We start from the raw sequence: 26,065 nt of genomic DNA on the forward strand, positions 1-26,065 counted from the left end.
GTCTTACGAATTTAGGGTTTAAACAGAACACCCCGCTCAAGGATTCCAGAGTGTATGTATTGTGACTTATACTAAAACACATAGCGAGAATGTGTGGAAACAAAACATAAAAGGACTGTATGAAGTAATATGTCATTATTTGAAATCTACCTGTGGATTATTTTTCTGGTCTGAGTAATTTTTTAGAGTTTGATTTTGACAATACTAACTAAATATATTTAACTTGATTGCATGTTGCACTTCACATTTCACTTGGTGATCTGAAATCGTGTTATGAATCTGCTTTATTTTGCCTTCACAAAAAAACTACAAAGGCTATTATTTCTCTTGTTTTGTAGAAGAATAAAATTATTTTGCAGCAAGAGTCTAGTGACCATATTAAGATCACAGAGGAAGCAAGAGACATCTTGAAATGAAGCAAATACTTTTTTTCACCCTAAATCACTTTCACCTCTATTCACAGATTGACTTTAATTTCTTTGGGACAGATCCAGCATGAAATCCTGTGAAGCTTGCACAAGTTCACATTTCAGTTTGGGCACCGAAGATCAGCATATCTCAATCTGCTCCTGTTTTAACTATTTTTCTTGCAACTAAACTGATGTTTGCATCTTGCCAATAACAGAAACCACCAGATTCATGATCACTTATTCAAACATGTTTAAGTTAAATTAAATTAAACATTTTAAAATAATTTAACTATCCATTAATTTGTATACCCGCAGGGTTATTCTGTGACTAAAATGCACATAAAAATACCTTTTCTGAGATGGACTTCTGATATGTCACTAGCAGAAAGCTGTTCCAGCTCCTGGCTATCACTTATAAAGGTGAGATTAAAATTTACTTATTGAAAAAAAATTTTCAATAACTAAGCAAGAAACTATGTACATACACATGTACACTCTTTTATTTTGCTCAAATGCTAATATAGTGGGGCAAGAAAAATAGACACACATAATAAAGCCAAAGGGGAATGACAAAAAATAAATAAGATTGAACACTGATTGTATTGTAAATATTCAGTTAATCTATAAAGCTTTAACTCTCTAAACTAAATATAGATGACTTGTCTTCAGCAGCAGTGTGTAAGCTTCTCATTCACTGCAAAATTTGGTCAAAACCATCTCATCTCTCATAAGGAACATGTCCTTATTTTCCACTCCATTCCATCCTGCAAATGTTGAGTGGCATTCTTGATTCCTCGCAAGAGGTGTATGGAACCAGGACATGTCTGAGCAACTCTGACCTCAGTCCATGGACATTTCTTGGTAAGGAACACTGCGCAATACTGCTGTGTGGAGAAAGCTCCTTCAAAGGTCATTTCATGCTGTTTTTTAGACAAAACCATTTCTCATTTTAAACAGCGTATCACTGCAATGTATTTCTGAGCTCCCCCAGCATCCACAATGCATTTCAGATGTTTCTGATTCTACCAGACACCCCAGAGAAATGTTTGAGATTAAAAGAGCATAATCTACATTAATTGACAGAAGACAATATTAACTATTGTTCTTTTCCTTTACCATAGCTCCAATGCTACTGGGTTCCCCAGCTGGTACATAAATCCCTGCTTGGCACAGAGATGATGAACTAGTTGTCTCACATTTTGTTAATTATATCATGGCTCACATAAGCTTTACACAGCTACTGTAAATAAACAACATAATCTCAGTTTTATGGACTAGATATGCTCTAAGCAAGCTTCTACCTTTTCAGAATCTTTCCTTATCTTTGTTTTCTGCATCACTCCAGACTGTTAGCTGCAACTGCCAACACATATTTTTTTCTTTCCTCCAACAATGTCAGAATGATTGTATAAAACTAAGTAAGAGATTTGAAAGAAGTGTAAATCTATGTGCAGAAAATCTCCCTGATAAGAACAACTAAAATTTTTCTTTTATTATTTGAAGTGATACTGTGTTTCCTACTAAGAAAGTGTTTCAGTGTTCACTTCTACCAAAAGCTGTAGTTTACATAAAACTGAGCTTCAAAACTATTTTTTTTCCCCCACAGTACTGTTCAGTGTTGTCACTACTATAAGCAGGAAAAAAAACAAGATAAAAATTTAAATTCCAACACCCTCCCCCCCCCCATGCTGACATTCCCACCAAGGAAAAAAATGTGTATTACTACCTCTACTCTTTAAGTTATGACAGAAGAACATTATTACAGTTGTAAACCATAACACTAAAATTAGAAAATGTCATAGTTTAGCAGTTGATTTAATTAATCTCCTTTTGGATTTCTATTATAATGCAATCTTTAATGATCCTGTCACAGTATTTTCCCCAAAGGTTTGCCACTTCAGTACCCTCTTTTTTTCATGTGCCTTAGAGAACCTCATGCCCACCTCCTCCATCTACCCTCCTGCCATCTTCTGAACACAAGATCCCACAGCCTTCTGATCACAAGACCCCACAGCCTCCTATCACTCTCTTCTGATTCTTAGTTCTCAGGCAGAAATCAACATAGATGAGTGCAAGTGTACACAAGATCAACCTGCCTGTAGTTTGGGCAGTAACCTGGAAAGCAATGCTAGCATGGCATCCTAACTCATACTCCAGCTGAGGAGGGCTGTACTATGACTGCCTGATGCCTATGCTAGTGCTGCAACCTCCCAGACCACCCCATTAGATCACACCCAGCCAGTACTTCCAGAGGAAGCTCATGTCTTATCAACATACCAGCACATGTCAGGCATAGTTTGGGCAGCTGCCATCTCTCAACAAGGCTTCTATTTTTCCTACAATCCCTATTTTTGGGTCCTTCATCCTGGCTGGGGATATCTGTAACCTTCACTCCTTCTGTTTTGAACTCTTTGTCCTGTATCTGTCCTACTATTTCTGATTGTTCAATGCCATCTTCCCTCCTGGCTGTTTGCTCAATCTGTCATCTACAGACAAGCTGCACACCAACTCCATTCGCCACCTTCCTGGGTTGCTCCTCTCACTTCTCTTTTCTGTGCTTCTTAACCTGTCACGTTCATCTTAATGACTGCAACAGCCATGCTGCAACAGATTTTCTACCTTTCATATGCTTTTTCATCTAAAAGGTGTAGTACAGCATTTCCACTGACTGAAAGGCTGTTTACACATCTTCTGACTTTTCAGGACGTCAGATCTCAATGGTTGAATCTCCTCTGCATCATCTTATCATTCACCACTGCCAACTCTTTCTGGTTTTTTAATTCTCTTTTTTCCTGCCTCTGTCTCTAGTTAGGTCTTGTTTACCAAACTGTTGTCCTGGTTGACTCTAATCTGTTTCTTTTGACCTTGCTGTGCTGTGGTGAAAATCCCTGGAAAGCATGAATTCACAGAATCATCTAGGTTGGAAAAGGACCCTGAAGATCATCTAGTCCAACCGTTCGCCTAGCACAGTTCCCACCTACAGCATATCCTTAAGCTCTAAATCGACCCTACTCTTGAAAACCCCCAGGGATGAGGACTCCACCACCTCCCTGGGCAGCCCATTCCAACGCCCAACAACCCCTTCTGGAAAGAAATGCTTCCTAATATCTAGTCTGAGCTTTCCCTGGCGCAACTTGAGTCCATTCCCTCTCGTCCTGTCACTTTCTACTAGGCTAAAGAGACTCATCCCCAGATCTCTGCACCCTCCTGTCAGGGAGCTGTAGAGGGCGATGAGGTCTCCCCTCAGCCTCCTCTTCTCCAGACTAAACCCCCCAGTTCCCTCAGCTGCTCCCTGTACGACCTGTGCTCCAGACCCTGCACCAGCTCCGTTCCCTTCTCTGGACACGCTCGAGTCATTCAATGTCCTTTTTGTAGTGAGGGGCCCAAAACTGAACACAGGAATCGAGGGGCGGCCTCACCAGTGCCGAGTACAGGGCTCAGATCCCTTCCCTGTCCCTGCTGGCCACGCTATTGCTGACACAAGCCAGGATGCCATTGGCCTTCTTGGCCCCCTGGGCACACTGCTGGCTCCTGTCCAGCTGGCTGTCAATCAACACCCCCAGGTCCCTCTCTGACTGGCAGCTCTCCGGCCACTCCTCCCCAAGCCTGTAGCGCTGCTGGGGGTTGTTGTGGCCCAAGGGCAGCCCCCAGCATTTGCCCTTATTGAAACTCCCCCAGTTGGGCTCAGCCCATGGCTCCAGCCTGTCCAGGTCTCTCTGCAGAGCCTCCCCACCCTCGAGCAGATCAACACTCCCACCCAACTGGGTGTCATCTTCAAACTGACTGAGGGTGCACTCGATTCCCTCGTCTAGATCATCAATAAAGATGTTAAACAGGAGTGGCCCCAACACCGAGCCCTGGGGGACACCACTCGTGACCGGCCGCCAACTGGATTTAACTCCGTTCACCACAACTCTCTGGGCCTGGCCATCCAGATAGTTTTTTACCCAGCGAAGTGTGTGACTGTCCAAACCTCGAGCAGCCAGTTTCACCAGGAGAATTCTGTGGGAAACGGTGTCAAAAGCCTTGCTAAAGTCAAGGTAAATTACATCCACAGCCTTTCTCTCCTCCAATAAGCAGGTCGTCCTGTCGTAGAAGGAGATCAAGTTTGTCAAGCAGGACCTGCCTTTCATAAACCCATGCTGACTGGGCCTGAGCATCTGGTTGTCCCCCATGTGTTGCATGATGGTGTTTAGGATGAGCTGCTCCATCAGCTTCCTGGGCACCAAAGTCAACCTGACAGGCCTGTAATTTCCCAGATCATCCTTCCAACCCTTCTTATAGATGGGCATCACATTGGCCAATTTCCAATCAGTCGGGACCTCCCCGGTCAGCCAGGACTGCTGGGAAATGATGGAAAGTGGCCTGGCGAGCACCCCAGCCAGCTCCTTCAGCATCCTCGGGTGTATCCCATCCGGTCCCATAGACTTGTGTGTGTCTGTGTGATGCAGCAGGTCACTGACTGTCTCCTGGATTGCAGGGCGGTCATTCTACCTTCTGGCTGTGGAGGCTGGATTCTCTCAATACAACTAATCTTGTTATTAAAGACTGAGGCAAAGAAGGCATTAAGCACCTCAGCCTTCTCCTCATCACTTGTTACCAAATTTCCTCCTGCATCTAGCAGGGGATGGAGACTCTCCCTGCACTTTCTTTTGCTACTGACATACTTACAGAAACTTTTCTTGTTATCCTTGATTGCAGAGGTCAAATTAATTTCCAGTTGGGCTTTAGCCCTTCTGATTTCCACCCTGCATAGCCTCACAGCCTCTTTATGATCACTGTGTGTGGCTAGCCCCTTCTTCCAATTGTAGAGAATTCCTTCTGTACAAAAGTCACTCCTTGTCCAAAAACCATCACTGAAGTAATTAAATCCTATGACTTAGATTCAGTCCTCAAAACCTCTTGGTTTATCAGTGATCTCTTCATAAGAATGGTAAGATAGAAACATGATCTTCCTCCTCTTGTCATAAAAATATACTTTCTTCCTCCAACATCTACTGTTCTCTTCTTTCAAGGTAATGAACACCTTTTGCCTATATGAACAGTTCCAGTCCGTGGTCTTACAGCTCTGTCTCTATTCACAGAGGCACATGTGGGCTAAAATAGCCCTAATCTGAATCACATTTATGAAAATGAGACCACACAGAACTGCAGTTTTTCACCTTGCCTTTAACTGAGATCATCAGTGCACCTGGGTTTAATAGTGAAGCCTGCACCAATATTGTAAAAGGAAGAGTAGGTAGATCCTCAATTACAGCTGCATTCAGGCATGCTATTGCTTATAACAGTGTTTAAGCTACAACATGACATTTATTTTCAGAGGTAAAAATTGAAGAAAAAAATGAGGGGAAGTGACAGAAATTACCTTGGCAAAGGTATCCCTTCCCAGGCAGCAATTATGAAAATTGGCACTTCACTGTGCTGCAAAATTAGTGTGCAAAATTGAATTCTTTCAAAAACATAAAAATAAATGAAAACAGTTTCCGTAAGTTGAACTTGAGGGTGAGCTCTTTGTTGGTTATTTGCTTTTTTGTTTAACTACGGAATTGACAATAACAATATATTATTTAAAGAAAACAATAAAGCTCATGCTTTTCACATTTGCAACCTTTTACAGTTCTATGAAAAAACTTTTACCTAATTTCTTTTGTAATTCTGGAGAACTAAGCACTTTACAAGTCTCTATAGAAAAATGCTACAAAACTAGCAATTTAATTATTTTGCTATTTCGAGAACATATTTAGCTCAGCAATGATCAGAGCTATTTGTGCCAATCTATATCAGTAAAATCAAGAGAGCTGTTAGCATTCAGTAATAATTTCTAAATGGAACTTGATGTTTCCTGGATATCATAACAAGGTTAAAGCCTGAGACAGTGCTAAACTCCAAAACTCCCCAACAATAATGAAGTTATGCTGATTGACACCAGCAGAGAATTGGTTGCTGGTATATATTCAGAACAATGGAAACTCTTAAGAATACTAAATTAAAATTCATTGTACAGAATATGTTCCAAAAGAGGTTGAGAAGAGTTCTAGCTGCAGACCTAATTCAGCTGTTAAATCAGTAAGGTGAAGATTTTCATACGCTCCAAGTCCCCTGCTCCACCAACGTCCTTGTGAGTACTACACTTTAGTCCTTGATCTCACAGGATGCTGTATGTGGCTTACCAAGGACATATGGATCCCTTCACATCTGCAATCTGTTTAGGCATTGTGTTCTCTCTACATGTATGAATACAGTAACTACAGGCAGTATGAATAGGCAGCAACACATAGCAATTACATAGATTCAAACACCAGTAGATAAATAGATAATTCAGCCTTTTTAGAAAAAAAATAGAATTGTGATGCATGCTTTAGGTGTCATGCACTGAATTTTAATCTGAATGACAGAACAAAGAAGAAAAAAATAAATGAAACTGAAAAGAAAATTTTAAAGTTAAGAAGTGGTTTATTTAGTTGCCAAATCCTTTTCTTTGCATTTATGCAAAATACAATGTTTCCTCAAATCACCAAACAACTCTAACAATAATTATTTATATTTTTATGGCATTGCTCAAGTGAAATATCTTGCAGAATCCTGACCCACTGTTCAACTGTTCTGTATGAACAATAGACAACAGTAGCATTATATCCAATTGACAGCATTGCTGTAGCGCTACTGTATTCATGAGTAGAGTGAAATATAGAGAACCAAATCCTTGCCTCTGTTGATGGCAAACAAGCCCAAATTTTTAGCAGAGAGATGGTGCTTCTCTGCCTGCAGAGAATGAACAAAGTTATGCTCCCGTATTTCTGGCATTGATAGGTGAACCCATGTACTTAAGAGTAGAGCCTGATTATCTATACTTATCTCTTCTCTATACTATTGCAGAACTCATTTGTGGAGCTGGAGAGTGATGGGAAGGAGAGGTTGAATTTTCTTTGTTGTTAGTCTCTCCCACGCTGTAGGACTGTGGCTGTTTTCCTCTGCTCAAGCTTTTTACTGACACAGAAAGAGTAGTAGTATATGGCCCAGATTTAACAGAAGAGTTGGTCGGAATCATGAATCTAACTAAGGAAAATGAGAACATAACCCAGACTCTGCTTCCTAATCTTTTAAACAATCCTATACAGAAGAAGAAAAAAAAATCCCTACATGTGTGCTAAGGGACATGTTTGAAAAGTTCTACAGTTGCTTTGATATAATAGCTGCAGAAAAATATTTGCCAAGATGATGTGATATTCTTCAGCTCCCAGAAGTGAAAATTAGACTACATCATTCAGAATCGTTTTCTCATCACAAACCTGGCAGCACATATCATTGGAAAATAAGCTTGGAAGTACACTTCCGTGAGAGATTCACGGAGCAGTGAAGCAAAGCTAATGGAACATTTAACTATGTCGTATGTGTTTATAAATGGAGATGAAAGGAAAGAAATCTCTTTCCACCAGTCTACTATTTTCTATTCATCTCTGTGTGTTTTTTCTAGCACAGACATAAGCATCACCTTGAAAGGGGTAGGACTGTGTGTTGTTGCCACTGGCCACCCCATACTGGCCAAGGAAATTACTCTTTAAGTGTTCCCACATTTCCTGTGTTCTCCTTTTGGTGTATGAAAGGAGAACTGGGGTATGAAGGGAGACCACACCCCTGTATGGAGCACTATAAAGAGACACACGTTTCTCTATCTGCCACACACTGCAGTTCTGCACAACACTGTGCAAACAGGGACAGTACACAACTCATGGGGAACAGAGCAGCACTGAGCAATGATGTACATACATGGTACAAACCAAAATACAGACCAACTCATTTTAAATGTCCTTCTCTCTATCTAGCAAATCACCTCTCTCTCCTGTGTTGTTATGGCACTAAATTAGAAGCAGTTTCATAAGCACATATTTAACATGTATGATGGTGTATCTGACAGAAAATAAAAGACATTTTCAATCTCATGCCATGATCATGCACCAAAACAGAAGCAGACTGGAAGAAGGCAGCTCCAGAGCACTGGACAGCCCCCTGTGCATGACTTCTGGAATAATCAGGTTGAGAGTCTAGTTTCCATAATTACTCATGGTTTTCTTATTTCTATATAACTCTTGCACCTTTATTAATCCTTCTGGCCAGCAGTGTGAAATACTTTGTGCTTTGAGTTTAATGGACCTAACGACATCAATCTGTTTAAGCTTTAACTTTGAAGGATTGCTAGTGTTCTGCAGATCACATCTTTATAGGTGCTACATGGAATCACATAATGGAAGAAAATTAAGATGCTATAAACATCACTGTATCGAGTGGGAAAGCCATGCATTATTTTACAAGAGGCAGAAAGTTAAATCCTGTAGTAATTCAACGAAATTCTACCAGGAACATAGAGAAATAAACTAATTCTCACTTCAACTCAATGAAAGTTCATAATGGTATTTTACTCAAGCAGGTAAAACTGTGCTTCAAGTTATGATTATGCCACTGCACATTTCCCATGTAACCTAGTTTATGTTCTTTCTTAGTAGGTAAAAATCATCCCTCAAGAGACTTACAGTTTTTTTTCAATGCCTAAATCAGGATGAAGTGGTAATGACCTTCCTTCTTTTAAGATCAGTCACAGCAGAAATAGGGAAATAAATAGTAATCACTTCAGAAAAGGCTTTAAGAAACAAACCACAAAAATGTTCTGCCTTTTTTTTTTTCAACTACAGGTATTTTTTCAACTGGATTTAAGGTGATCTTCAATCTAAAACAGACGTTTGGTTTCAGATTGAGTATTAAAAATATCTGGAAATTTTAGAAAATTTTCAATGTATCACACAATCCTTTATAAATTTATCTTTAGAAGTTACCTACGTGTTCCCTCCACCACCCAAACGGCTTCACAGACAACTGCCATGGGGACTAATCCTGTGTCATGTACCCTGTGACCTGGGAGGTCACTGGAGTCACTAAATGGGAGGATAAGAGGAGCATTTTTTGCTCAGAGCTTACTGTCTCTCCAAAACCATATTTATTCTCTCCAAATTCAGCTTTTGTCTAATCTTTGGTAACAGTTTATGAGCACAGACATTTCCAAAGCAGAATAAAAGACCAGTTACTATACTTGACATTGCAATCCATGCCATAATGTGTTCATAATGATGACAGCAATGCTGTGAGCCTCAGGAAGCTCTTGCCCAAGACTTCTGTCTTCCTATGAGAGCACCATCTGGCCTCTGGCCGTATTGTATTTAAACACACACCCTCAGCAACCCCTCCATGTTTCCAGACTCAGTAAAAATTACCATTAGAATGCTGCAGTGACTAATGAGCTGTAAGAAATTTATAAGAGAGTTTTGCTTTTTAAAATTGAAAGTGATATATATGGTACATAAATGTTTAATGTCTTTTTACTGAGCCTTATCCATGACCTTGAAAGGCAGCTCTATAAGGGTTGTTCCTTCAGTACAAACCATTGTGACCTTATTTCTATAATTTTAGTTAGAACCTTTAAATTTTGAAGTCGTTATTAGGTTCACTTGACCTAAAGTTACCAACAGAAGATATATCACTGTTATGGAAATGTTGGTAGATGTGCTTCACTGCATGAAACCACTATTGAAAAATCACAACATCATTTCCAGGGTCTATACTGATATACTAAAGGTAAAGCTGTACTCAGTTTCCCCCAAGATGTGTCCGCATTTCAGGTCACTCCACTGTTTGATGGATGAAAAAATATCAGGCACAAGAAGCAAAGACATTTGTTTTTATAGCAAACCCTTCTACTTTTCCATTTTCTTTTATGTTCTTCTTCTTCTAAGATTCCTTCTTTTGTAGAAGAGAACTTAAATCTGCAACTTTTTTTTTTTTTAAAAAAAAACCACCCCAAACTTTTAATCTTTGTTCAGAATTCTCTTTTATGATGCTAATGGAGGATTATACAAAAACTAACATTTTCTTATGTTTATTATTGTTGCTCAAGTCTCCCACATCTAATAAAAGACAGAAAAAGAGAGACAGTATAATTGCATCTTGCAGAAGCCTCTTTCAGACTTTACTGCTTTTTCAAAACTTTTAAAAGCATTTCAATAAAATAGGAACTACTTAACAGAAATACATTTTTTCAAGCACAGAGCTTGGATATTTTCCTCAACTTAGTAGGCAAAAAATATCTCAGAAACATAGTGACTAATCCACTTCAATATTTTCTGGAAAAAACGCAAGCTAGTGGAAGCATGGTCACTACTGGATTCCTCAGATATTCTGGCCTGTCTTCCACTTTTCTCCAGTTCAGAATGAACAGCCATGATCCAGGCCAGAAATAATCTTGCATTTTACTCAGAAGAGTCTGAAAAGTAAAAATCTCTACAAAAGTCCACCAGACATATCAGAATTGGGAGATGCAAATTGAGGATAATGACAGGAAAGAACAGGATTAATTAAATGCTCTCTCTTTGTGAAGATGATGAAAGTAAGGATTTTCTCCAAAATTCATTGCTTTCTTCCAGGACATGGCATTATAAAGTACCAAACCAGAATGACAACTATTTTCTGACAGCTTTAAAACCCAGATTACTAAATTGTTTCTGGCTCTAATTGCCATGTTTCTGAGTCAGTACAATTTTAACTGTGTATTTAAATAGTAATGAGTTGGTGCCCAAATCTTGGTACAACTACAGATACATTTGCATTGTAGATAAAAGTGACTTATGATCTCATGGCAAATTTTGAAGCATTATAGAAAATTATTATTTTTGAAGAACACAAAGATAAACTAAAGATTAGATAACATATATTATAGCTAACAATTCATTCTACATGATGCACAGGGGAAAAAAAAACCTTGCACCACAGCCTTTGGTAATCGATGGGGCACTCTAAGTTATTTCATGTACTCCTTGAATGAAACCTTGAATAGTAGAATGACTCACTACTCAGCTGTAGATTTTACCATCTCACAGGACTTAGAAGGAAAGAAGAGAAAGAGAAATATAAAGCCAGCCTGATTTTTATCCTATGTGTGGGGGACGGAGGACACAAGCAGTTGATTCAATATGAATGATAGAGCAAGCTTCGATTTTATTGAAATAAATCACACTTTATATAAGCACTCTACAATAATCATGCCTACTACTCACAAACCTATTGGATACATGTAAAAGGTTACATTATAATATCCCAGCCCCTTGTGGCATTTCAGGTATGTCACAACATCCTCCTTCCTCCGACTTGCTTACTTTCCCAAGTCTGTTTTCCATCATACTCAAGGCCATTGTGTACCTCAGTTTCTCTCTTTGTTAATATAACAGTCCTTTGTTAGCATAACTGTGCCCTAAGTTTTTTTCCTTTGTTTTCCTCAGATGGCTGCAATCAGCTCCTGCACAGACCCATGGCCTTGTTCTGCAAACCATTCTCCAACACTATGCTTCAGAAGGTAACTGTACTAGGTTATCTAGAGGATATAAACCTTGAGGTATATTTGGGAAAGAGCCTTGCTTATTGTATGGACTAGACTTAAAAAGTTCCATCACCTAAGCATTAGCTAAGGTGTAAGCCACCTTCTGCAACCTAAAACCTACAGCCTCAAGACATTAACTTTCTTTCCCTGTCCAGTCACTGAAGGCTTGAAGTCAGAAACCAAACCACCAGCTTGATGAGCAGGGAGTCAGTCAAGGCTTAGTAATATGGAGTCAACAACACAGAGTGCTTCTCTCCTCTCTCCACCAGCCATGTTTTCTAACCAAAGCAATGACTTCTACCATGCTTTGTATGATACCTAATTTATTTTACATGAACATCTAGAAAATGTACTCCTTGGGGGACCTGAATGATTGATGTGAATCAATCATTACATGAGCTACGACATTCATGTGACCACCCAGATCAGTGTTACAGACACTTTAGTACTTGTACTGATGAAAATTAAAGCAACTAAGAATTTTGTCTCTCTGTAAAGTTAGATGGCAAAAGAATATGGATTTTGATGACCACAGGTCTAGACAACAACTAAAAGTCTACCTATGTCTCTTATTCTAACCCTGAGATCCTTTACATTGTTATGGAAGTAAAAAGGAACTGGACTATGAATGATGGCTTTAGGCACCAAGGGCAGTTTTTGACATACATGCAATTACTTATTTCATTCTGTTCAGACACATAAAGCTTGGCACTGTAAGCTGTATATACTATCAAGATGTTTTAGCTGTAATGATACTAGCTTCTTCACAGCAGTACTCAGGTAGTGTTGGCCACTACATGAATGTGATGTGCCAACTCAGACACCATTGAAGAGTTTTAATGCTTTTAAACTTATTTTTAATTTACTCTAACACTTCCCAATTTCAGTAGTGTATTACCCTCTAGTTTAAAAATATTTTATTTTCATCTGAAAAATGTAATTGCAAACCATATTATTCTGTTACTCTGATTAGGTATAATGAGATTAAACTAACATACAAGGTATAATCTTCTTTACATTCCTTAAATCATACAAAGCTTTTCATAACAAGAAAATAAGAATGATTAGGCACTGATGTTGACAATGGGTTTAATGAGGAATGATAAAACATGCACTTCATAGACCTGGTATAACCAAGTATCCTCCCCATTAGTTCAAGACTAGTTCTTTGCAAAAAGCTGTAAAATAACTGGAAGAACCTCAGTCTGCCTCTAATGCTTTAGATTACCTGCATTCATACACATGGAATGATTTTGCCATCTTTTGCAAATAAATTGTTTCTATTCAGACATGAAAAATAGAAAAAAGGATGCAGCCAGTTGGGCCTCATCAGCTGCAATAAAATAAAGCATGGGGCAACCAGAAGATGCATGATGGCAAACTGAGGAGCTTTGCACCAAATTATGCTAACTTGTGTATATTGCAACTATTAACTGAGAATGTTAACAACTGTATAACAACATTGTATAGTCATGCGTTCCTGATATATTTTTTCCCACTCACTCCCTCTGGCAGAGCAAAAGAGGGAAAGCATTTTTATTATATGAGACTGTACAGAACAGAGTGGCTATACAGAGGTTTATGGAGAGTTTGCACAGATAGACTGAAGAGGCAGTAGCCCAGCTCTTCACTAGATGTGGTATGCAAAGCAGTGAAGAGAGTTGCTACACCAGCAACGCAACCCCAATCAACAAATGCTGATAACCTTTCACTAGCAAACAGAACTTACAAGGCTCAGAATCAGTCAACATTTTAGTGGACATCAGTGCAGAACATCTCTAAAGGAACAAGAGGATTTTTTGTTTTGGGTTGTTTGTTGCTGTTTGTTTTTTTTTTTTTTTTTTAAATCAGATGCTGCTACTACAAACAGGAGCTCTTATGTAAAAATGGCTTCTAAAAGGAAATCTTGCCAAACCATTTTGAATGCTACCATAGATTACATATTCCAATGAATTAAAAGTCATTAAATGACAAGCTATTCTCTGCATTCTAAGAACTTTTCAAGGAGTAGTAATGTGCATTTGCCAATTAAATGAACTCTCCTGTGAAATAAGTGAGTTGTAAGAAGACAAAGCTCTACTGCAGGACTCCTGACATACCTGTGATCCCTTTCCAGGAAGTCCTCCACAACTACTTTAGCAGAAAAAAAAAACCCCAAACGATTCTATTTTTTGCAAGATGGGGTAGGGTGGTTTTGATTTTAAGCTTGGAAAAAAAGAAAAACAGCCCACAAACCCAATGTTTCTGTATTTCTCTAAGATTAACAAATGCCAAATGACAGGTCAAGCATCTAGTCAAGTCAGTACCAACATGAGTTGAAGAACTCAAGTCAGTACCAATGCGAGTTGAAAAGGAAAGCTTACAGTCAATCAAAACCAAAAATGGGAATCAAAAAATACAGATGACTTGAAATGAGTAGTGGTATGCATTTTGTCATTGTCTAAAGGCCACTGGAACACTGGTAGAGAGTACACAATCAGCAGCCTAGAGTGAATTTCATTCTTTCTGACATATAAAATGATCCACTATTTTTGTGAACAATGTGAAAATATCTTAACATATCACACGTACTGATTATTTTCAACAAAACCACAAAGGAAGTACATTGATAAAATAACAGCAGTTATAATTCATTATTATGAAATTTAATACTAAAAATATCTAATCTAACTGGAAAGTATATTGTTTTCTAGACCCTTTTATGTATGTCCATGCCAACATTTTAAAGTTGAAAGACAAGAATTTTAAAGCTGAAATTACAACACTTTTCTTAATTTAAATCCATATTGCTGCTTTCATTTGAAATACAGTCTGGAACCTCTGCATTATTATAATTATTCTTTTAAACAAAAATATATTTCTGCCATCTCCACAGTAAGAACGTTTCCATATTCAGAATCATTGAAATAAATTTGACACAATGATTTGAATTATCCATATTAGATTGACAGCTAGTCAAGAGGTTGATGTGTTAATAACAGTAATACATTGTAATAAGGAAAATGCATTGGGTAGAATCAAAATCTGGAGATACAGAGGAAATATAAAGTTGTGAAACTGTTATGGGACAAAACCAAGACAGTGGTACCTCAGGATGAAGGGAAATAAAAAGGAAAGAACTTGCAGAAAGAGTTCACACAACAATTTTCCACCAGTAAATTATAAATTAATCTCACTCCTACTGGTGATACCAAAGCATTATTCACTCTTCAGATGTTAAAAAAGCACCTCTTTAATCTCCTTCTCTTTTTTTTCCTCAAAAGGATTTATTCTAGCTAGGCTACTTTTGAATCTAAGACATGGTGTCACTAGAGGTATTAGTTCATTGACCTTGGCTTACCATGCACAGAATTCTTCCTTTTTCCATAAAACACAGAAAAAGAGGGGTACCTTGTTCTCCAAAAGGTGGGTAAATGACAAATCTCAAAGCTTGAAAAAAAGCTTTAAGTAGTCTCGGTTGTATAATCTTATTAATGCAATGTAGTCATCTTTTCTGAAGGAAAAGAGCAGTGGCACAGAGCACAGTGTCCAAACAAACCAGCAGGACCTGAGCTCCAGTAGGTGAGGCCACTGAATTGCAGGTGCCCTTCAGAAACATAGATGTGAGCAAGCTGGTTATTTGGTGAACCCAGACTTGGCCAACTACTTAATTTCCATAAATTGCTCAATATGCACCAAATGATCTATTAACAAGGAAGTCCATCCTCAATACCATTGATTTTCTTTTATTGTGACTGTAGTTGAAAGCGCCAGAAGAAAAAAAAAAACAACAAAACCAAAAGCAGCAAATCCTGCCAAAACTGATATTGGACCTTTTTATTCAATGATGCAAATATGGATTTAGTAGCTTAATTTGGGCATCCAATTCTGAATATCGATTTTTATTTTTTTTTTTTTTACACAACTCCTGTTCTTTTTCTTTTGTTGCTATCGTTCTGAATTTCTAAGAGCAGCTGTTGGAGCTCCATGTTCACTGCTCAGTTGTTCACATAAAAATCACCAAGTAAACTAACTATTATCCACTATCTCTGACAGTTTATCTTCTATAGACTGTGATAAGAGAAAAGAGGATTAAAAAAGGCCTTAAATGATTCTGAGAAAGACAAAAAAAATCCAAAGGTCATCCAAAGACATGAGAAGTTCCAAAAGGAAGAAACTTTGAGCCAACTTCAGTCTAAGCAGTTCTAATGTTCCCAGGTGAATTGCATTCCCCATGCTTCATCACAATCTGGCATGTGCTTCTGCCTTTATATAAAGTACCTCTGCTTCTGCCAAGAAAAAACCCAAACAATTTTACCTATTTCACTGTAGATGGTGGTTAAATTTAATCTAGATGATATATTTTAAAATCTTTTAATATCAAGTAGACAATTCAAGAAGATCATGTAGTAAATAAAAACATTTCAGAAATCATAGGAATGCTTACTACATTCAATAATGCTTCAGTTTTTGTTAATCATATCTGTCACTCATAATTTGAAAGACAGTTTTGTTATTTCAGGAAAAAGGTCAATAGTATATCTAAGTACAGGCTGGAAGCCTACTGTCATGAGGAGATATATTCTCTACCCAAAATTCAAGCTTCTTTAGGTGAGTCAAGAACTATGACTTGTACTTGTAAAAATAAGTTAATTGTGGTTTCTATTATTTGCTGTACCTTAACAGATTAATGCTATTGCCCCTCTAGTTTCCTGCTAGTTCACAAGTAATCAATAGCGTTAGTGTTATCATAAAAATTCATTTTAAACTGCCACTATCCTGTATCCTTTCAGCATCATATAAATTAGCGAACAAATTTCACAACACTAGAAAGCTTCCTCAAAGTTAAAAGAAAAACAGACTGATTCTTGGGGGCAATTAGGACAAATATTGTAACTAAACTTCTTATCTGGAATTATGTATACGTTATATCACTAATTACAGACAGATATGGTTAGCAACCCAAGCTGCTTGACAGAGACATTAGTCTTTAAATGACATTCCAGTTATCACTTAAGGAAGATGTGATACTCTTTTGTAGGAAAACTGCTTAAAAAAGGTTAGGGTTGCAATTTCAGAATTTTCCTGTCTTTTTTTCACTGCAAAAACTTCTAGTGAATTCAGTGGTATTATGCCAACTCTCCAGTTGGCAGTGCATCAGATTACCTGTTACACAAATAATTTATGTTGGCACTGCAGTATAAAAAAAAAATTACTGATTTTGGAGTATTTGATTTTGAAAATGGGAGAGAAAAGCACAGTGTTTAAGGGAGCAGAAAAAATGTAATGAAGGAGTAGAGAGAATGGGAGTAGGGGGCAGTTAGCTGTCTCACTTCCTTATAGATGTGATGTGGGTACAAGGACCTCAAAGAAGCACAAGCTGTTATAACTGTACAGCCAATGAAATCATCCTAATGTCTTCAGATGATCCTTTATGGGACAGTCTAGCTGTAATATCTTAAGTGGTACACAACTAGTGCTCTTTATTTTGTAACATCTCACTTCATACTGCAGTTATACCACATTCCATCTCCCATTTGTCTGGAACAGTATTTATTTTCTTTGGATATCTTATTTTAAGGTGAGTATTTAAAACAGATGTATTAGTCACTGAATAGCTGAGAGTTGGTGTCCTCAATATGTAGAGCTGAGAAATTTCTGAGAAAATGTAACAGAAATTATGTGTTTTCCCTTTCATGCCTAACAAACAGTACAGTATTTTCTATCATTCTTATTTGTAGACATAGTTTTGGCATCTGTTTACCCTACATGTTAATTAAGATAAATCCATAATTTAATTTGAGAAATAACAAAATTGTTTTCTTGGTTTTCTTTCCATCCACTGCTTCCCACTGATGGCAATGCAGTGCCCGCAGCCCCAACACACGCTGAGCCCGAGCGATGCTTTGTGCCCACTGACCGAGAGGCAGCACAGTGCTGTCTAACCATTATCCCCCTGCTCTGAAACAGATAAAATCCCCCATAAAATCACATGGAAAAAGTCAATACAAAGATACATAAGCCAATCTCTTAACCAGACATACCCGGTGTCTTCAGAGAAACAGGTCAGTGTACTGTGTGCATTTCCAGGAGGTAATTAGGAATACTAAATGTAGCAGTGGAGAAGAAAGCAAGGTCCACAGGCACCAGTTTAACCACCACTCCACCTCATGCAAGTCAGCTCCAGCACTGTCTATGCTATGGCTTTCTTTGTCAACTGTTCTTTGCCTCTTCTATTGAGGCTGTCAGTTATTTGAAGCAGTGACCTCCTCATCTTCTGGTACATGTGGCTCTGCTGTGTATAGCACAGTGGGGCCCTTAACTCATATTAATTACCTGATTTGGTTTAATTTTGCTTGAGATACAAAAAAGGCTGAATACATTTGCCAATGATTCCACTTAAAATACACCTTGGAGGTGTGCTTCATTAGATACAAGAAGAACATTCCCCTAGAGCTCTGCATTGCTCTATTCTGAGCCATCAAAGTCAAGTCTAAGCAATAACTAACACTGTCTGAAAGAATAAAGTAGTCACTAAAGTTAGGTAGTTATTTCCAGTGATGCGGACACTTCTTGGCAGCATGGTGTGCTAAGCACAGGTTATTTTACCCTAACAATAATTCCATATGACATCGAACTGGCAGATCTTTTAACTGACAATATCTGGGCTAATTTGTTTAAGAACAAAGCTGTGCACTGAATTTTCACTCTTGAAACATATTTGACTGATCAAACCTATAAAAAAGTATATGAAACTAATATATGAAAAAAGCTAATGGCATTACCTTTGCCATCTATGACAAAACAAATCAAAGTCCAGACACCACTACCCCCCCCAAAAAAAAAAAAAAAAATCACTGTGTATATCTTCTCTTCCAGGAAGAGGACTAGACAATAAACAGAAGAGTGCATTGTAATATATAGCATTTTAACAGTACACAGACAATATGGCAGCACATAGGTTAAATTTATTTATACATAGACCAGATTATACTAATATAGAATAGAACAAAATTGTGTCTGAAAATGAGGCTCTTAAAGTCACTCTAAATGACCCAAGGACCTAATTATTCACAGAAGATGGATAAAAATAAGAAGTCACAGCAGAAAGGATGGATATTATTAAGTGTTCATCAGTTTCATATTTGCAGTTCAGTGTGTTAATTATATTCACCCAACACAGAGCAATCATAACGTCAACAGGCAAACTAAGCAAAAGAAGCAATTATCAGTACGTGGTATGTGGGGAGCAGCAGCACATAGTGATTACATTTCTTGTCCATGGTCACTCACATACAGCATGTGGCTGAGTCACAAACTGAACCTTTTTTCCTATATTACTGACAAAGTCTTAAACAATCCTTCCTCCAAGACTTCTGTGTTAATAGTAATACTGCATTATCCTGTGCAGTAAGCCTGAGCCAGACACTCAGTCCTCTCCATTCTTTCCTTGCTACCTTTTTTCTTAAATGCAAAGACTAGGAAGGAAACTTCCTCATCCCCGAAACATTTGGAGTTTTTGTTTGTTTGTGTTTTCTGCCTTTTTAAAAAAAGTTATGTCACATTATGACTGTGGAGGATGCATTTTTGGGCTGCGTCCTCCACTGGTGTAAATCAGTACAGTGGGATAGAATAATCCAACTGAGCTACTGTCAAGCTGAGGTTATATCCCAGAGGGTATTAATGATAATCTCTTCAAATTAATAGACGATGTTTTACTTCTATGAATCTGTTTGTCATTGTTTGACTTTTTACAGTGCTGTTTAATCACACTGTCTTCCACTATTATTTCATGCACCCTGTCTGGTAAAGAAGCATACAGACTATTTTCATCCATAGCTCCACTATTTTGCTAGCTATTAAAGAAATGGAATTTGCAATTGCTTGGAAGGACATATCAAAGGAGACAGGTCTGACCACAACTGTCACTACCAAAACTGCTTTCTCCTGTCACAGTCTCCCCAAAGCTTTATCCTTGCAATGACACAAAGTTAGAGCTATCTCTTCTCACATTAGCAAAGACTGGAAAGCTGCTTGCCCACACGGCAACTGCAGTTTCCTGAGACCACTTTGAGGCACAAGGTGCCACATGGCTAAGTTGTTGTTTGCCTATAACATTCAGAGTCTCACACATGTTTTATGGCCTTTCTCCAGATCCCTGGACTTGGACAGAGAGGGTCAGATACTGTTTACCTGTGCTTAACAACTACCACTTCTTACCATGGTTATTTTTCTGTATTGTAGAACAACCTCAATGGTTAGTGCTCCTAAATAACTTCAGAAATAAGTTTAGGACATGAAAACTATGCTAAAAACCCACACAGAGAAAGGTAAAGAAAATTTATTAAACAAACTTCAGTCTGATCTTCTGAACTTGGAAAACTGTGAAGTTCTTTCCCCTTGAACTACCTTTGTCACTTTTTATTTTTCTTTGAGATATTCAGCCTATTTCTCATCTGTATTACTTCTGATTCCCCAACACCTGAAGTCTAGTCCTTCTCCTTGCATTAAAACAAGAGCTGTGACCTGACAGAAGACCACTGCCCAGTCTTCCTGCTCAAGAGTACATATTTTCTTTTATATTGCTATACTGTATCTTTAAAAAAGTTTCAGTTTCTTGACCTTATCCGTGGAAAACTCTATTGCTTTTCTAACTCAGCTTCAAATTAACAGAAGTTTTTCTTCATTTTCTTGTTTATGTATCAGTTTCATTAATGCTGTCACACAGCTCTGGGGACAGAGCTAGTTAATGGGTGCATCTCAACTGCTGCAAATACAATCGCATATTCTGCCCTGGGATATATGCGTGTAATTCCTGTTGACAATGCAGGGAAAATCAATTTCATAGCACTGAGAACTGCAGCCACTTATGGAAAGAAGCATTTGACTTTTAGGGTTACACGGTCATTTCTAATTTGGTAGAAAGTGGCACTGCATTATTAAGAATAGAGAAATGTAAGGATCACAAACTCAATCAATTCATTCCATCCACAGGGGCCACAATTTCTCAGGGCAGAATTGATCTACTATCCTCATGGCATGCATTTTTGGCCCATTCACCCTTTGGTGCACACAGGGTTGTACACTTGTATAACATACAATTCAAATTCTTATCCAGTAAATACTGGCTTACCTGTTCTAACTATATTTGGCTTATCCTGTTTAAAACAGGTATAGATTGAGTTCCCTCATTCCTAGTATCACAGAAAATACTCACTCATTTAACGTAAGTGAAAGATGTCTTAAGTCTGACCCAGAAGGCTGAGAAACCAGTGGTCATGCCCACTGCATTGCTAGGGCCAGTGCTGTCAGTCCAAACAAAAAGTAAAGAACAGTAGAAACTCAAGGGCAAGAACTCTTACACAGTTTCTCTTGGTTTCATTGGCAATTATACCTCTATAACAGGAAAGACTGTAGGTGCATCTGTAAAGGGAAAAGGTTGTCACTTATTTCAGATTTTTTTTTGGTTGAATTACAACTTTGGCACTGGAAATAAAGGCTATGTTGCCTGCAGTTGGCTTTATTTTTCTGCACAAGAATTTAACCAAATTGAGTGCTGCTTTTGCTGTGCTGGCATCCATTGAAAGATTTGTAATAAGCACGTGGCTAATCTACTCATTAAGTGAGCTTGTGGGCAATGATATAGTCAGTTAAATATTACTGCTGCATACTAAAGACATCTCCATAACAGTTGTAAGGTACAGTTTGGATGGCTAACCATTACTCAGCCTATGTACAGAGCATAAAATATTTTCTACCCCAAGCAGGAAATTTTGAATACCAGTATCCTTGAAAAGTAAGTTATGATTCAAAAATTAGTTAAGTTATAGGAAAAAAGAAAACATTTGAGAACAATTTTCCCCCTAAACATGAATGCTGGAGATAGAATATAATTTCATTAGACAAGATTTACAGCAGTTATGACTGAGAGGCAATCTGGTGTGCAATGTATGTGATGGTGTCCTTTTAATTTACCTGATTGTGGAAACTTCTTTAGTTAACCACATATAACCCTGTCTGCATTTATTATTTTCTTTATTTTAAAATACCTACATTTGAGAAGGGCTACTTGCATATGATTTTCAAGAAAATTTCACAGAAAACGTGCCACTTGGGTACTATTTTTTTTTTTCTATTTTTCTACCACCACTACTGAAAAGAGTATTCTACTCTACCCAAGAACTTCTCTGCTTTCCTAACAATTCAGCAGCTGTCATCTGCAACACTATACTATTTTTTAAAATCTGGTTCTTAAAGATGCTCAATATGTAATATGATAGTGACCTAAGAATCTAATCACAGAAAATGACACAGAATATGGACAAGTCACAGCAGAAAGATAAGGTAATATTAAGTGTTTACAGTTTCCAAATTGTGGTCTTCGTGGCTGTAGTGCTACTTTGAATGATAAATTTGCTTCTGTGTGTACTGTATTTCACTTGAAAAATGAGAACATTATTACTGCCTTGATTAAAATCAAAACAAACCCCAAAACTACTCGTCATGCCCATACTGCCAATGGACAGTATCTGTTACATGTGTGCAGTAGTTCCAATATTGTTGGGTTTTCCTTCTTTTTAACCTGTATCTCCATCATTAACAAGCATGTATGGGGGCTATTAATAATTATACTCCTATGCTAAAGACCCTCCAAGACATCCTAATAAGTGATATTTCATCTCAAAACAAATTTGTACTTGCACTCCAGCTGTGATCTTCTCAGAACCTTCAGAAAAACCTAATTCATCATAAATCTCACATAAATATGATGGCTTTGATTTCTTGCATACAGGTAATAAATTTTTTTCTCCACCTTCCTTTCTAATCAGGGATGAATGAACTCCTGAAATTGACATTATTTTTATAAATCTTCAGCTTCCAACAGAAAAGAAAAATGCCTGAGCATCTTTTTTTGGTAGCACTTTCAAAGCTCTGTTCTTTAATGTAATGAAAGAAAAAATGTACAGTAGCATTCACAGTAACACAGCTTTCAGAGCATGCACTCATTACCATATAAATAGCACAGTCACTTACTCAGTACACCTTCCTTTGCCTATCATTCCAGTGTCAAGCCTGAGAGTTCAAAGGTGTACCCATTTTTTGCCAAAACCAGAAGGCCCTATTTTTTGTCTACTAACCAATTATAAGAGAAGAATAATGGAACTTCAGTCCATTTTAAATTATATACTGTCTGTCAGTCAAGTAGACCTTTTCTAAAAGGCATGGCCCTGACAGTCGGACACAGCTTACGTTACTCTGCTTAATTTCACTACTGCAGGAATAAGTGAATAATGTCAATAGCTGCAAAAGTGATCTGAGATTTCAGACACAGATATCATTGACTTAGGTGACAACAAGACTAAAAGCTTTCATTGCCATGCCTCCTGTACCTAAACAACAAAATTTCCTAGTTTACATCTTTATTCTGTTGCCCTATTGCATTCTAAACCCCACTGTATTATTATGCAACATATAACACTGTAAAATACAATGCAAATCAAACTCTTGGACATCAATATAACAGACCTAGAAAACTGCTTTTTTCTTTAAGTTTTTGCTTTCTAAAACATCAGAAGAAAAATTATTATTGTAGAGCCACATTTTATGAGAAACACAACTTTGAAAACACCATGCATTTTCAGAACTTAAGTCAGCATTACACAGTTCAATTTCTTATGAATAACGTGGAAGACATGAACCAAGCCACAAGCCTATTTGCAGGAAGACTGCTCAATCTACAGTATACCTCTATGTCTTGCAAATGGCCTCAGCAGCATTAATTTAGATTGTCTGTTGCCACTAAGAAAAGAGATTTGTTCATCTCCACCGTACTCACATGGCACTGTGCGGAGGTAGAGATTGTCTCTTATGATCTGCTGGAGCTCATGGTCTACTGAACCTTTCTGGAACCGTAAATTGAGGTAGTGACGAAGGTCCTTATCAACAACACCTCCTGTCAAGGAAAGACAAATGAAAGCATGATTAAAAAAATATATTGCTTTGATGGAAGCAATGAATCATTTCTAAAGTCTCAGTGGTTTCTGCCATGAAGTATGATAGAAGCACTAAGATCTTTCTTGATAACGCATGCAGTTGGTATAGTATTATTTAGTATTGATAACTGTAAAGGTTAAAACCAATTAACGACAACTAACTGGCTAAATCTATACACTTCAGAAATACATATAGGATTATAGAGGTGTCAATTTTCTTTGTGCAAAACTGGAACATATTGTTATTACACAACAACCTATATATATATATATATCTAAAACCCACATCATTAGGTATTCTCTTCCCCATGACCTTGTATCAATTTCTCACTCGCTTACCAAAAAAAAAAATCTTGGTTCAAAATGTGCCTGTAATGTTTGCTGTTTTCAGTCCAAGTGTAACCAGAATAAAATGCAGCTGTACTTAATGATCACATACATATGATCTAATCTTTTATGTTATTTATTTCTATTAGCACTCACATCTAAAAAACTACTATAGACAATAAGGGTACATATTTTATTTCCACCCCTGGAAAGAGTCATTTGTAACACAACATCTCAGCACAACACTACAAACATGGAAGAAAAATTGAGTTAAAAGTCCCAGATTTGCCACTTTTACTATAACTTTAGGACAAAACAACTTAACGTATTCTTTAGCCACTGAACAATGGATCACGTTCCACTATTAAAAGCATACCTATAAATCTAATCCAACATGATTAATAAACATTTCCCAATATAGTTCTTCTCCATTTCTTTTAACCTGGAGTGTGGATCATGTTTATAATTATGAAAAAAGTCTATAAATAATTTCATTTCTTCCTTCTCTGAAATTCTGACATAAGAAAAAACATAGAAAATCATTACTACACCGAGTGCTGACATATATCCTCAAAATGAAAAACTGCAAGCAGATGTTCCTAAGTATTTGCTTCATACATTCAACCCTAAAACATTTTCTCAAATGGCTTTTGCTATTGAACCCTCTGCCAAGTCTTATTGGCTTGGACTACATAAAGATTTTCCTGTAAAAAGGAACAAATAACCATTCCTACCTAATTATTTGAAAGTCACTGCACAGCACAAATAGCTATAAATTAAAATGTATTTCTCCTTACAGCTCTTATCTGCCAATTACAAGTCCATAATGTGATTATTGCTGCTCTTTGTCAGTAAGTTCAAACCCTTTTGTTCCAGGTTTATAAAAAGCTTATAAATAATTTCTCTCATCTTTAGCTAAAGGCAAAAACCCAGCAGACTTTCATGATCAAAAGAAAAAAAAAGTCCCAACTCATAACACTGCCAAAGAATACCTGTGTTCTCAGCCTCTGGGAGCTGGGCACTTCCATGTAGATCTCTGTTCTTCCAGGACACCAGCTGAGCAAACTTGGTCTACTACCTTAGTACCACTAACTCTGTTTCTAGCAATGGGCTGTTTTGGCAGACCAGACCATCCTTACTCCTGTTTATTTCTTAAAAGATTTCAAAGGAGGCAATGGCCAGAAGAAGCTTCAGAGAGACACTCTGCCCCTGGTCAGAATCAGCTGTCCTTTCTGATCAGCTGCTGAGACTAAAGGTCCTGCAGCTCTTGCTCTTCTCCCTCTAATATACAGAACATGCTCAGTGATGCAGATGCTTTCTGGCAGCCTGAGAAAATGCTAGCTCGAGAACAGCAGCTGTAGCCTGCCCACTGACATAAACCTGAATCATTCAATTTATGTCATAAGTAAGTTTAGGAACCTACACAGATTTCTGACCCTCAAAGTGCATTTTTTATTCACAACCTTTTGCTTCAAACATTGCCATTTACTTTACCATGTGTTAATAAATACACTAAAATCTCCTAAGCAACTTATAAAAAGAGACACCTGATATTTTTGGCAAATTGCATATTTCAAACTGGAGTAAAAAGCCTTATATTTTTACAATGGGAGATACCTACAGACTTTCATTTGTTACATACAGATTCAAAAGCAAAAGTCTGCCACAGAAATAAAACCTGTGCATGGTACAAAGGAAAAAAAAAACAGTCTCCAAGCACAAGGGAAACTTTTCTTAATATCTGAGTACATACTATAATATTAGCAAAGTCTATTTTAAACAGCAGTCAGGTGAACTACAGACAGCACATGAACAATTGACAAATTTTCTTCTTCAAAAGTAATTTGGTTTTCTGACCTAACTGATGTTTTTAAATTATTTGGGCATAAGCTACCTTTTATTTTAATCTAGTATAACAACATACATCCTGGAAGTTG

General features: G+C 37.5%; 1 protein-coding gene across 12 annotated transcripts in view; it reads right to left on the reverse strand.

Moving 5' to 3' along the window:
* MAGI2 (membrane associated guanylate kinase, WW and PDZ domain containing 2) overlaps positions 1–25,345 on the reverse strand; it is a 532,719-nt gene extending 507,374 nt beyond the window's left edge. For 4 of the 12 annotated variants that reach the window (XM_026868180.1, XM_026868177.1, XM_026868174.1 and 1 more), the window contains exons 1-2: positions 25,121–25,343; positions 23,645–23,761 (exon numbers count right to left, since the gene is read on the reverse strand). The gene's annotated coding sequence lies outside the window, so the exon portion shown is untranslated. Of the gene's footprint in view, positions 1–23,644; positions 23,762–25,120 lie in introns of all 12 variants that reach the window. The other 8 variants (XM_026868178.1, XM_026868173.1, XM_026868182.1 and 5 more) reach the window with 4 other exon arrangements.
* Positions 25,346–26,065: the final 720 nt, after the last annotated feature.

The sequence above is a fragment of the Athene cunicularia genome (assembly GCF_003259725.1).
Source record: "Athene cunicularia isolate RWA chromosome 1 unlocalized genomic scaffold, athCun1 chr1_part2, whole genome shotgun sequence".
Taxonomy (NCBI): domain Eukaryota; kingdom Metazoa; phylum Chordata; class Aves; order Strigiformes; family Strigidae; genus Athene; species Athene cunicularia.